This window comes from Caloenas nicobarica, chromosome Z (genome assembly GCF_036013445.1).
Source record: "Caloenas nicobarica isolate bCalNic1 chromosome Z, bCalNic1.hap1, whole genome shotgun sequence".
Classification (NCBI taxonomy): domain Eukaryota; kingdom Metazoa; phylum Chordata; class Aves; order Columbiformes; family Columbidae; genus Caloenas; species Caloenas nicobarica.
The window spans coordinates 2,275,038-2,288,441 of NC_088284.1; positions in this window are offsets into that span (position 1 = coordinate 2,275,038).

Here is a 13,404-nt window from a genome sequence, read left to right on the forward strand (position 1 = left end):
GGACGAGGGGCTTTGTCACGCTAAAGCGAAACAGTGAAATCCTTTCCTGGGAAGTTACTGGGACTTGGTGTATTGCCCTTCTAATAGATGCAACTTCTTTCCCAATTTCCAGTTCAATGTCTGCTTTTTCAGGGGCACTAAGGAAAAATGCTCTTATTTGGGGAGTAAATTTAAATTTCTTTCTTTTTACCTGTCCGTGGTCTCAGGTTGCAGTGCCCGGCAGTATAAACAGTCCCGCTAAACGATGCCACATTCATTTTGGTTAGGGAGGATACAATCCTTTTTGAAGTTTAAAAACTTTTTTTTTTGCCTTTCTTGAAATGTGTGAGGAAGGAAAGCTTTTGTGGACAGTGTTCATTGCCCAGGTAAAGCAGCGTGATATTTACTCTTAAATGTAGATGTCGCTTTCTGCCACTGGATGGTGCATTTTAAACACCCTGCAGATCTCGCTCGTATTATTACAAAGGCGTTTGTCCTCCGTATGGTAGCACAGCTTTTCTCACAAGTCTGTTTTTTAACCTTGAAAGTGAATCATGCGAAATTTCAGGTCCCATTTCTCCTTTTGTGGGTTTTAACCAAGCAGGTGCCACGATCCCAACATGTATTTGCTACTACAGACCCCAGAGTCTTTATTGTTTTACAGAGTGGGGATCAGAGGGGAAATTAATCCTTCTGAGGGTGCATAAGTTAAAGGGTTAGTAACGGGGGTGCAGTTTTCCAAAAACAGCTACAAGGATCTAGTGCTAGTGATGTCTTTGCTGATTTATGTACATTTACATGAAAAATTAAATTTAACACGTAGATCGGAGCACGGGGTAAGTCTGAATTACGCAAGATTGTTGGTTTAGGTGTTATAATGGATGAGTATTTCTCAAAGGTAACATTCTTAAATGTATTTAAGGCTACTGTTTGATAACAAATCCAGCTGTAGGGCTGGTAATGCCAGGTCAGAACGCTGTAGCCACAGGAATTACAAGTCAAGCACTAATCCGCAGCTATTTGAAATCCTCAGTGTGATAAATTCACCCTGGCAGGTATTAAGCTGGAGCGGCTCATGTTTTTCCTCCTACTCTGATTCAGCAGAAGCTGGACTGCCTGTTCACACCCGGCCCGGCCTGAATCTGTTTTCTGAGACAAGAGGAATTGCCCAAATGCGGTGTTTAGTGATTGTGAAACCACAGCTTGAATCTTCTCGAAAATTGGTGAGACGCTGCGCTGTTGCATGCCAGCTTAGGACAGCGAGCTAATGTACCGGTCCATAGAGATATTGCGGTACTTTTATTATTTTTTTGCTTCTGTGAACCAAAAACTATGAACTCTGGGAATGGAAGAAGCAGGTAAAGGGGAAAAGTTGGCATTTTATTTCCGTGTTGCTGCCCAATAATCGATGTGAAACATTTATCCTTCTTTTTACTAACTAATCAGTTAATGGAGCTTGGAGACACCACCTGACCACATCTCAAAGGAAAACTCACCCGAGGAGTTTTATTTTGAGAGACCTTAACACAGGCAGCAAGCTGGAGCTCAGGGTTTTTGTAGAGTTGGACGCTTCTGCAAGTTCCTCGCTATATCCAAACACGTTTCTTCAGTGTTGAGCGAATATCTTCTATTTCACGTATTTTTCCCTAGCGGTGTGTTTATTATAGCTGTTGCCAGGGAGAAAAGAAAAATCTTAATCCCTCTTTATAAACATTTAGCTCTAGTATAAGATACACATGATAAAATCATTGGGCTTTTTGTTTGTAGTGTAAAATATTCTTACAAGCCAATGTTTTTCCCTCCTCTGCTGTGGTTATTTATAAATAGAGATTTTTCAGGTCTTGGAATTTGCAAAATCTGGAAAGAGTGTGAAGAAGACAATGTAATTTAAATACAGAAGGGAGATGGCAGAGCACTGAGAAATTGTATTTACTGGACTTCTAATCACTGAATTGAATATTAAACAACTCATTTTCAGGGTTATTTTTTCTCATGCTCACAAGGCTAAAGTTTTTCACCTACACAAAACTAAAGTTATGCTCTTTTCAAGAAAAAATACACTCACCAGACTCCAGAAGCTTCTAAACCATATTTTAAGAGTAATAATTTGTCAAATCTACAGTTGGTAAAGTTGGACTAATTTGGAGAAAAACACGTAAAGTTTTGGTGGACAAAAAGCAGAATTCGGTATTTGTGACTCTTACTCCAACAGCGACAAGTATGAGTATTCAAATACTTGAGATTCAGGGGAAAGTAGGAAGGGAGTAGAGCATGGAGCAGACTAAGTATGAAGTAGAGTATGGAGTGGACTTGAGTAGATTGAGCATGAGGTTGAGTATGGAGTAGGTTGAGCATGGAGTAAATTGAAGTTGAGGGACAGGACAACTATGGATCTGAACCCTGTTGGCCACAGAGCGTGAGTTCCTCCAGGAAAAACTTCTTGAGTTCGTAGTAACTCGGTGACCATGCACTAGAGGAGTCAGATTCACAAGAACTTCATGTTGCTCAACACATCATGTTGCATGAGCTGGTGCTCTCTTAAAATAGCTTCCAGATCTCTCCGTGGTGGACATATGACTCTTGAACTTCAAAGCAGGGCTGCTCCTGGCTCCAGTTGATGTTTCCTGTCGCTCCCACCTGTGTCATTTCAGTCTCAATCACCGGTTTCTGAGACAGGGAGGATTTCACCGTGACTCTCTTGGGAGGGAAGGGGGAATGTTGGTGACTCCCAGCAGCGCTCGTGTGATGGAGAAGTCGTCGCTTGGGGCTCTTTTATCTTTTTTCTTCCTTTTTTTTTTTTTTTTTTGTCTTCCTGTTTTCCCCTTGTTCACACTACCTGTTGCTTAGACATTTGTGCAATTAGGTGGTCCAACTTCTGGTAGCCGGAGCGACACCTAATTGTGCCACCGCTGCAATGAGATTGCTCCAGGTGTGGTGAACTTAAACATTGCGCACTTTGGGTCGAGCCCTGGATTGAATTCAGGAGCAGAGCTCTGAGGTCGACTCCTGGCTAAAAGTTGAACAGTAGAAAACTATTTTTCCTGTGAAATAAAGTACATGAGAATTCTGAAATGACTCACTGCGTGAGATAGAATTGTTTTGGTTGGAAAAGCCTCAGCTCCTAAAAATGGGGATGTGGCTGTTGTACTGCAGGTTTAGGAGTGTTTGTGGGTCCCTACTGGTTTGTTGGTCCTTACTGGTTTGGGTAACTGCTTGATTCATCCTGACCTGGCGCTTGAGCCCGGTCCTACTTCTACACAACCGCATTGTGAGCACATTCTGAAGCCCAGATGAGGTAAGATAAGGTTACGTTGGTGTGTGTCGTGCTTGCAAAGTCTGATTAAGAAATGAGTCTTCTCAGTGGCCACTGAACAAATGCATTTGTTGTTTGTCCGAGGGGAAGTTTTATTTCTTAATGTTAGATTTATGATTTGTGAGCCTTGTTGAGGCCAGCACAGGGGTCAGTTTGGCATGTTTTGAAGTGACAACCAGCTGTTTAAAGCGTGTGTTTGATATAAGTAAAATCCTCTAGGTTAAGAACCACCAGAAATATGCAGAAGTTTATCAAGGCATTTGTTAAATTGCTGGAAAACTTGTAACTGGATCCGCCCCCCATCCCTTTCTAGTCGTGAGGGCTTGTCATTGAAAACCACAGGGAGGACTCGTCCAGGGAAAGCAATGTTCTGCTGATGGCGACTGTTTTCGAAAAATGGTTTCTGTGATTTACAGAGGTGTTTGTTGCAGGTGCTGACAGTTTGATGGTCCCACAGCCCGTGAGCTGAGGCATCGCTGGCTTTTGCAGGCGTCTTGGTTGTCTTCTCCAAACTCTCCTTGTGCTGAGGAGTAAAGGAGATTCCTCTCCTTCCATTTCAGGTCTCAGCGCCCAGATGAGAGAAGCACAATTATGCACATACAGAACTGCTGACGCTAAACATGGTGGGACTCATCCAGTCTCAGCTCTAAGGTTACGTGGTTGGAGTGCAGCTTACTGCTAGAATAAGGAAAACTATATATAATTTTTAGGAGCGGTTTAAGCAACTGAGCAACCTGTGTTCTTGGTGGTAGATTCCCCATCCCTGGAGACATCCCAGGCCAGGCTGGACGGGGCTCTGAGCAACCTGAGCTGGTGCAGATGTCCCTGCTCCTGGCAGGGGGGGCACTGGGGGACCTGGGAACGTCCCTTCAACCCAAACTGTTCTGTGATTCTTCCTTGCCCTCTAGGAAATGGCAGAGATGGTGATTGTCCTCCTTGCCATGTGCCTTAGGATGCAAGACCTCCCAGTTGGAATCGTGGTGGTTCCTTCTCACCCATTTATGAGCGCTGAAGAAAATCGGAGCAAATGTGTAGTACTGAGGATCACTCTGTGGGATAAGGCATGGCCGTTCTCCTGGGTTTAACCTCTTTATTCCATTTGGTAGGTGTGCTTAAAACCCATGAACGTGTACCCTTGCAAACAGCAGAGGTGCCTCTCAAGATGGTGTCGCTGCTGTAACGCACTTGAGGTTTCAACACCACGACCCGGACAAACTGTTCCACAGAGAAGTGGATTATCCCGTTGTTTATTTTGGACCGTATTTGAGCTCGGTTTTTGGTCTAGCTCAGCAGCCAGCTCCCCAGCAGGCTGATTGCACCTGCTTCGTCACTACCTACGGCTCCTTTACTTGTCAGGTGGCGTGAGGTCTTCTGCAGGCCGCATGGCTGTGGGATCTTGCGTGGTTGATGGAGCACCCATGACATGACAGTTGTGTGTCCCTGCAGTCATGTCCTATGGCCCATCACAGGCAGAGCTGGAGACACGAGGCTTAGGAGACACGTTCTCACTCTCTACAACTACCCAAAAGGAGGTTGGAGCCAGCTGCGGGTCAGGCTCTACTCCTAAGGAACAAGCGCCAGGATGAGAGGAAACGGCCTCAAGTTGCACCAAGGGAGGTTGAGGCTGGATCTTGGGAACAATTTCTTCCCAGAAAGGGCTGTTGGGCATTGGAACAGGCTGCCCAGGGCAGTGCTGGAGTCACCATCCCTGGAGGGATTGAAAATACACAGAGATGAGGTTCTCAGGGACATCGGTTGGTGCCAGGGTTGGCTTAACGGTTGGACTTGGTGATCTTGAGGGTCTTTTCCAACCTAAATGGTTCTGTGGTTTAGTGGTGGATTTGGTAGTGCCGTGTTAACAGTTGGACTTGATGATCTTCAGGTCTTTTCCAACCAAAACGATTCTGCGATTCTATGCTGGCCTAAAACCTTGCTTAGAAGGGCTCCAGTGTCTCCTCCAAAGAGGTGGGATCGGTGACGGGCTGAGCTTTGCCCAAAGTCTTGCTGATGCCCGCAGGGCTCTGCTTTGGGACAACCAGGTCCTACACGCAAAGGCAGCCTTGGATGAGGCCACCCACCACCTGAAGGCAAGGGATGGGGATACTGGGCAAATACAGTTTGTGAAACGTGGGTTTGGACTGTTCAATGGTGCTTTTGATCTGGAGTTAATGGGGTTTTTTCCACTGATTTCAGTTGGACTGAGGTCAAGGTCCCTGTAGATATAGCTGGATGGATGGATGGACAGGTGTCTGTTGGGACGTCAGGGTTCCTAGAAGCTTTTTGTCATCCAAGAGATGTATTTAAGTTTGCGCTCAACTTATTTTGCACAAATTTTACAACTAATTCTGCAGATTTCTGCGTGTCATGAGGGTGACAACTGAGTCTTGAGGGCCAGTGCTGGTAGGAGCTGGGAGACCGTGGCAATGTCACCAAGCAGCAGTTGTGAGAGACCGAAATAAGGTGATAAAGGACTTTTACTCATTAAAAAACTGTGTTGTACAAGTGTGTTTTAAATTTTCTCGAGGAGGATTTTCATACTCAAATCGGGAACGGGTGTTAATAATACTTTAAACGACCCTTATAAGGGCATTTATTTTAGTTTTTACATTGTTTGTGCTGCGCTAGTCCTTGTTTGTAGTTAATGCAAAATCTCGGGATGAGGAGGAGGAAGAAACGTGGATGTAGCAAAGACAGCAGTCTAAAGCTTAAAGGATTTTATAGATCTCAGTAGCACAACATTTCTTTATTAAGTTGTACTTAATGCATCAGGCAATGAAGGAAAATGCTTCAGCCAGCTCCTTCCAGCTGGGTTGCTTTGTTTGGCAATGACAAATTCACCCCAAATGGGATTTTTTTTGTGTGTGTGTGGGTTACACCTCTCAAAAGACTTGACTGTGGAACTGGTGTCTGGCTCGAATTGTCTTCATCCAGGGAAGACGTGTCCGAGTTATGGATTCAGCTCAGCCCCCACGCGACGCGCAGCCGGCAAGCCCTGCCGCTTTTGGTATGATTTCAATTTCACCGTATTTATTCTGAAATACTGTTTTACAGAAGGGGTTTCCCTTTGTGCTGCTGGTGATATTGCACCCTGAGCTCAGCCCGCGTTGGGAAATTCAACGCTGGTTTTGTAAAACAGCTTCCACTTGCCTCTGGTTACAACAGAATACAAACCACGCGGCAACAGGAAAAGCAAAATTCTTGGAACTGGGCGAAGAAAAGCAAAAAAAAAAAGTATAAACGGCTAAGAAATCTTTTTTAAAAAAGAGGAATTTGCAGCTGAGCAGACACCCCAGAAGGTGTAGGAGGACTGGGCAGTGGTGCCAAGGATCTGGTGCAAGCGAGGTCAGGCTCAGCAGAGCCGGGCTTACGCAGTCCGACGGCTGCTCCCTCATCTGGGATGTGTTCGGTCCTCCCCTCCGGCATCATCTGCAGCCTCCGCCGCAGATTGGCTGCTCTCGAGTCAGCCCATGTCTCCCTAGGAGGAAACTTGAGCCCAAATCTCGGAACGCCGCTTGGGCAGATGAATAGCGGCGCTCGGCAGCGGCCAGCCCGGCGTCTGCGCTTTGTTTCTCAAAAAGAGCAAGAAGAAAAAGGTTTGTGCAGAGCTGGCAGCGTGGGTGGAAAACCAGCATCTGCCGTGTAAAAAAAAAAAAAAAAAAAAAAAATTAAAAATAAAAGAAATTGCATGACCTGCTTTTCCCTCCTCCCCACACGCCTTCTCCTGACAGCTGGATGCTGAATATGTGACCGATCAAATGCAAGAATTATATTGAGGTTTTTCATTGCAAGGCTCCAGAAATAAAAAAATGGGGGCTCTTTTCCAGGAATTCTCCTTCCCCGGTGTTAACCCGGCTCATCCTGAGCTCCCCAAACCTCTGGGCAGCAGCAGCAAAGGACTAAAAACCCCTTTCCAGAATTACCGCCGTCTTTTTTCCAGGGACTCCGCCGCGCTTTGGGTCCGGGCGGCGCATTCAGGAGCAGGACACCTCTGATTTAATTCCGGCCCCCTATTTAAATTTGACACTCGAGCGCTTTCTGCAGCCTCTGGGGAGTGAGAAAGGGAGACCTGCCCAGCGCAGCGACTTTAATCTGCGTTAAACAAGAAGCCAAGACGACTATCAGGCGTTTAATTTTGAGGTGGTTGATGTCAGGGGACATGAATCCCTTCCCTTTGCATCTGCCACTTGCAGAATATAGATGTTAATGTCCACTAAATACCTTCAGCTCCTCCTTTCTCCATGCAGGGCGAGCTGCCCATTTTGCAAATGTCAAATTTCTCAAGTTAAAAATGAGCTTTTTCTGGTATCATGTCTTATTTCTGTAGGGGTGTACGTTCCAGGATTATTTTTTTTTTTCCTAAATATTATTCCAATGGGGTTAGTTTAATGCAAGCTCTTGTTTTGTTGCCAAAACCTTGTAGATGTGGAATATTAACTCTACGATCATGTGGCATTTCCCGTTTAATAATATTTAACTTGCTTAAAGAAAAATGAAGATGGATTTTTGCAGCAGGTGTTTCTGGGAGTAAGGCTGAAGAGGTTGATGTTCCATGTTTCCTACCCTGCAAAGTTCTTCTTGCCTTTGGCAGCTGTTTATTCAAAAAAACAAAAAAAGGCAACGATTAGTGAAATCTAAGGGAGCTTTTACACAGAAAAAAGTGTTGCAACCAGCAGTGTAAATAACACGCCGCGTTTCTGGAAATTCAAGTACAAACTGCTTGCAATGAGCTGCCAAATGATGCGTTAGTGGGAAGAAAAATAATACAGATGTGATAGGAAGAAGTTGCAAGAAATATCCAGCTCTAGCCTCTTTAAAAATGAGGCATTTTATATGTATTAAGTATATTTAAAGTTACATTTGTGACTTTTTTAGTATAGAAATACCTTCTGCATCTCTTCAGGGTGACCTAATAAATACTACATTTAATACCGCAAGGTGATTTTTAAAATAATGTATATACAGGTGCTTACAAATATGTGTGGCTTCTGATAACCGGTAGGTGTGACTTCTTGGGTATTATTTCGATTTATTTACTCAAGGCAAGGTTTTTAAGATAGTTTCTGAAATCTGATGATTTCTGCTGAGATAGGAAAATGAGCAGTCTTCAAGAAACTCTGAAATAATTTAGATTTCTTTTTTAAAGAAAAATATTGTTCTGGAACTCACTTCTTAGAGGATGGGGAGAATTATTTCTGATTAAAATAACACAAAAAGAACTTATTTGATGTTGTGATCCCAGGAAACATCCAGAGGCAACTACCATCGACTGTTTTGTGGCTTTCGAATGAGGGTTTTGCATCCGGCAAATGGAGCTTCTGCCAAGACAGGAACCACTGGGGCGTGTTCAGTGTGAATAAATGGCAGCACATGAAGGTGAAAAATGAGTCGTTCTTTTTCCATAGGTGCTCCAAAATCTGGAAACCTGAATATGTTTTGGTGTCTCCACCATCCAACGCTTGTCCCTGTGGTTTGGCTTCTTCTGATGTTTCCACTACCAGGAGCTGATGGGAAAGGGAGAAACTTGCGCGGCTTTGACTGGTGCTGGTGGGGGAAGAGTGATAAATCTGAAATATAGTACCAAGAAATTAGATTTTTAAATTGCGAGGGAGGATCGAAGAAAAATAAGCTCTGTTTATCAACGCCCAAGAATGGCTGAGTTGTGTCTAAGAGCGAGAAGCCAAGTGAGCGAGTCTGCGCAATTCTTGAGTACGGGCATTTGGAGATGAGAGGGGCAACGATGGATAAAGGAAAATGTCTCAAATTGTGAGAAGCGAAGTGGAAAAGCGGCATCTGGATTTCAGTGTTGAGTCACGACTGTTAGTCTGCGAAGGAAAAAAAAATCAACGAGTGAGGGGCAGAAGGGCTGGGAGACGCTGAGGGCAAAATTGGGGTGGGTAGTGTTTAATTTATGTATCGAACCTTTAATTTATGTATCGCAGGGGTGCGGAACATGGGGGAAAAAAGTCCGAGTCAGCAACTTTATTGCAAGCTCTTTCATAACACCGGTCTTGCGATAGAGGTTGGAATATGTGCCGGAACGCTGAGCTGATCCCAGATTGTGCTGATTCCAGATCTCAGCCTTGTGATTTGGTTTGTGTCACTGTATTTTTGTGCGAAGGGAAAGGGTAGAGAGTTACAGCCAGTGGGAAATGATATAAAGACCCATAAATGACATAAAGACCTGTGGCAATGTGTACTTGATTCTAACGCTGATGACTAAGGGGCTGTCAGCTGAGAGAAAAGCTAAGCCTAAACAAGATTTCCCAACTAACCCGAATTCAAATCGCAGATAAATCGGTAGTTGTTTTGAGTGCCGATCCCTGAAACTCAGTCCGGAAACCGAGAGTCGTTCTGGGCTCTTTCCCGTTCGCTCGTTAATAAGAATAATTCCGTGGACGGGTCTGGATTGCTGCCTCTGTTGAGCTCTGAGCCGCACGGGGAAACGAGCCCGTGACTAATCCAGGAATGAAAATTCACACCGATTCCTCCCCACCAGTACAGTTACGCATCGTAAGTTGCATCTTTGAAGAAGTCGCTGCTTGTACCGAGACACCTTCTTTTTTCAAATTCTATCCAAATTTTAGCACGTGGGCTCGCTCCAGCGAGCTGAACCTTGTTATTAAAGACAGTGCTTTGGGACAACCCAAACCAGGGCTGCAGTACTAGTGTGGTTGCAGCTTTTTTTTCATTTCGGATTGGGATCCAAACTGTTTAATTCCCGCTGTCTCTAACCCACCGCATAACGTGTGTGTAATGTTCTTGGAAACGGGCTCTATTCATGCAGGAAAGCAAGGAATAAGTATGTAAATATGTATGTGATGTAGGAAATATTGTGTAAAAATACCTGAACCGGGAGAACCTCGCAGCTGAGACTAGCGCCCATCTTTGTTGGACTGTAATCTCATATATCAGCATTTATTAATGTATCCGCTCATGGCAGGGGAGTTGGACTAGGTGAGCTTTGAAGGTCACTTCCAACCCAAACTCTTCTATGATTCGATGATTTATGGACCTCTCCAGCAGTAGTTAGGGGCTAACTCTTTTTTTTTTTTTTTTTTCTTTGGATCTAGTAACCGCTCTGAAGATACATTTGCTCTTGCCAACGTCTTTTTTAGGGCTTGATGGTATCGCGGGATGACAGGGTACGCGAAGTAAAGCCTCGGCATGGGCTACGTCTTGCACCCATCACACCTTCCACCAGTTGAACCTGTTGGTGCAGCCCTCCTCCCAGTTGGAGACTGGTGAGGCGTATTCTCTTCCCACATAAGGTAACACGGATCTCCTGAGCATCGTTATTGCGATAGAGGAGCTCCGGGCTACGTCAGGAACCCTCCTCTTCACTGGCTGAAAATACCGAGGTTGCTTTCTCGATGACAGCTGATTTCCTCGTTTAAATTTAGGGATTGAGATCACTGTGGGTGATGGGTGGATTATTTTTTAAAATGCAGCTTCAGGAGGGAAAAAGCTGTGCTGTGCACTTTCCCCAGGGAACTTCACTTTGCAGAGATGTTTTTAAATAATGGGGCGTTTATTCTGGACTCCACCGAAACTCTTAGTCCTTCTGGTGTTAATAAGTGTTGGTAAGGTGATGAACCCCAAGAGAGAAATCAGCCAGCGCTCTCTGACTCTGAGATTTCTGTGATTCCCTTGCCATCGATTGATATTTTCCTGTTGGTGGCCATTGCAATTTATTATAGATGAGGTTCTTAGGGACGTGGGTTAGTGCCAGACTTGGGTTAACGCTTGGACTCGATGATCTTGAGGGTTGTTGCCAAGCAAAATGATTCTATTGATCGGAGGGAGAACCTCTGTCCAGAGGGGTTGTGCCACCTCCATCCTGGTGGGACTTCATAGTTGACGTTGCTTTAAACAGAAGTTAGGGCTGGAGACCTCTTGAGGCTCATTCCAATCTGAATCATCCTATAAGCCTAATGTTGAGGTTGCTACACGAGCTCTGGGTCTTCCACATTTGTGTGGTTTGGAAATTAGCTTTCTATCTCTTTTTTGTTGTCTAGAAGAGAGGGGAAAAACCCCGATGTTTCTGTGAGCGTTGCAACTAGGAAGCCTGATTTCCTATGGTTTTGTGTCTTGAGGTTGTTTGATTTGTGTGTTTGAGAAAGCAGGAGCTCTGTTTGAAAGCTTTCTGGTGGACAAGGTGTTTTAAGGGCTCTCTGGTGTGTGTTTCTCCAATATTTAGTAGGATATGGACACATAGATGGATCTTAAGTGGATACACTTCCAGGGTTTCTCCTTCTCTCTGGATTCTGCCTACCACAAGCTTTCAGAAGCCTTGTAGATTCTTAGAGATCATTCATTTTTTTGTCCAATTTGCTTAAAAAACTTGCCAATGTGAGGCACGGTGGAGGGAGAGGGGTCCTAAACTGGTCATCTACATTCACATGGAAAGCAGGACTTCAGAGAAACCCCAGATCTTCTGGGCCCTCTTATGTCCTCGGTCTAGAATATAACAGACTCCGACCTCTTTGAAAAATGTGACCCTTATTCAGGCTTGATGTGAGAGCTGGTATCTGCAAAGATCTGGGGTTGTATTTCTTTTTGGTGAAGAAAACAAGGCATAATATGGCCTGTGACTGTACAAAAGTGAGATGGACCTTCTTGATCAAGGCCAAGATGAAAAAGAAAGCCAAGTGCTTTGTATGAGGCTTTGGGTGCCCTTTGGCCTCTGATCCTCCTCCCCTTGTCTCCTCCTCTTCCTTTTTTCTTTCCTTGACTTTCATCTTTGTTGCCTTTTAGTTCCAGTATTTGCTACTACAAGGGAAAAATAGAGTTGTGCGGTGCAGTAGGGGCCACATTGAACAAAATCCCACCCCGCTTTTTCTTTTGGTGGCTCCATTCAACTGCTTTCCACCATGGGATAGTGTTGCAAGGCTCTTAATTGCTAAAACACCACGACTTGAAAGCCTGGGGTTTAGCTTGGAGCATCCTTCCATGTCCTTCAGTCAAACTTTGATCTTTGTGTTGAGGTTGACCAAAACGTGGGGCAAGTCCTGAGCTTCAAGTGACGTGGTTCTATAAATGGAGGTCCAAATGCGCTGCTGCTGGGTCCGTGAAGCCCCAGCATGAACCTGATAGCAGCAGTCAGCGTCTGAAAAAAGTATTTTACCATTGACAGGATGGGGTTTCCCTGACCCTTTTCTTCCATCTCAGATGCCAGGAGGTATCTGAACATCAGTTTAGTGCCGCAAAGCATAGAATCATAGAATCATTTTAGTTGGAAGAGACGCTCAAAATCATTGAGTCCAACTATTAACAAAACTCTGGCACTACCCCATGTCCCTGAAAACCTCATCTCTGTGTATTTTCAACCCCTGCAGGGATGGTGACTCCACCACTGCCCTGGGCAGCCTGTTCCAATGCCCGACAGCCCTTTGGGGAAGAAATTGTTCCCCAGATCCAACCTCAACCTCCCCTGGCGCAACCTGAGGCCGTTTCTTTGTGTCCCTGTCTCCCCTCAGCTCCTGTTCTCCAGCTGAACCCCCAGCTCCCTCAGCCGCTCCCATCACACTTGTGCTCCAGCCCCTTCCCCAGCTCTGTTCCCTTCTCTCAACTCGCTCCAGCACCCCAAGGCCTTTCTTGGCCTGAGGGGCCCAAAACTGACCCCGGGATTCGAGGTGCAGCCTTAGCATTCAAGGTGTGGCGGGACAAAATAATGAACTGTGAGCAGTGCCAGCTTCTTGGGACAGTTTCCAGGCTGTTGACAATTAGTGTCACCACACTGTGTAAAGTCAAAGAGCAAAGAAACATCAGGAAAACAAAGACAAGGAGCAAGAGGAGCTGTTGGAGTCTGGAGGAACTGCCAGTTTGGGCTGTTGTGTCGTGTTCAAGGTCCCCAAGCCAGCTCGGTGATAGTAACCTGGCAGCAAGAAAAGGTGGCGTGAAACCCCTGAGCCTCCTGGGGAAGATAAAAGGACATTCTTGCCCTGCAAAATATCAAATAGTTGATTGTTTGATTTGAGGCAATCAGATTTTTCTGCCGGGATGGAGGAACACGGCTTGTGTTTCACACAGAAATGGGGGCTTGGTTCCGCTCTGGCTCTGCCGCGTGAGGGAAGTCCGTACCTGCTGATGGGTACAAGAGCCGGAAAAGTAAC